Genomic DNA, 1,108 nt, shown 5'->3' with positions numbered 1-1,108 from the left:
TCAGAATCGTTTTTTCTTATACAGTGATATTATATCATTGAATTCAAATTTAATCCTGTCCATTATACAGTGACCCACTTCTAACCTACTGTACAGCAGAGCGACATCCACTTACCCACCTTTTTTTTTTGTGTGTATGTGTCTAATGTACACGATAAGTAGTCGAAATAATGCTTCAATTTTCAACTTAAGTATCTTTTTCAATGGGAAAATGAATCTGGTTAGTGCAATGGGGAGGTAAAATTTAAAATTATCAGTAATTTTCAAAAGCGCCAGGAAAAACAAAAACAAAAATTAAGGAAAACCGGGAATTTTTACGCAAAATCGTAATATATTATATTCCCCGCATATGTTTTTGGACAAATAAATGTCATGACTTATTTTATTACATAGGAATATGAGATCAATTTTTAGGTATAGATACGTATTCTCTGCACTATATCCACATAATATAGCGCGTCATGCAGCATAGGTAGAGTAAAAAAAAATTATTATGTATATTATTATATGTTATTGTATTTTTACAACTACAGTTAGAATATATAACCAACCAAATTTATTTTTAATTGTTTACCCTAATTTAAAATGTCGTTAAATATTAATATATTTTTTGGATATGGAGGTAGCTCTTGGATACGCATTTGCTACATCATATTTCCCACAACATATCTAAAGTTGTATATGTCTGTTGACCAATTTTTATTCGCCTTTAGGCTCGTTCAGGCCAAAGAAAAATTTGATTCGTATTTTAAGAAACTCAATATATAGGAATACAGAATAGGTTCACTCTGCCAAACGTCTACAATAGTAAGGAGATAAGACTAAAACTGATAACGACATGTTTACAAATTATTTTTTGCTTCCAAAACCAAAGACCCGCAATCTCATAAATATAAACGCCAATTGCCATCAAGAAGAAAAAATATGGAGGTGAGCATGCTTGGTAAATCACCTTGTACCTATACTCTAGTATTTAACTATTTTGCACAGTTTTATTTACTTGCAAAATTTGAATTAAAATGTATTCCATACATAGTAACTGTTGTGTATTGTTAATATGAATAATAACATAAACGTATATTATAGTCTTTTATTATGAAAAGTATAA

This window comes from Acyrthosiphon pisum, chromosome A2 (genome assembly GCF_005508785.2).
Source record: "Acyrthosiphon pisum isolate AL4f chromosome A2, pea_aphid_22Mar2018_4r6ur, whole genome shotgun sequence".
Taxonomy (NCBI): Eukaryota; Metazoa; Arthropoda; class Insecta; order Hemiptera; family Aphididae; genus Acyrthosiphon; species Acyrthosiphon pisum.
The sequence above is the reverse complement of the archived record's forward strand: the minus strand, read 5'-3'. Positions refer to the sequence as shown.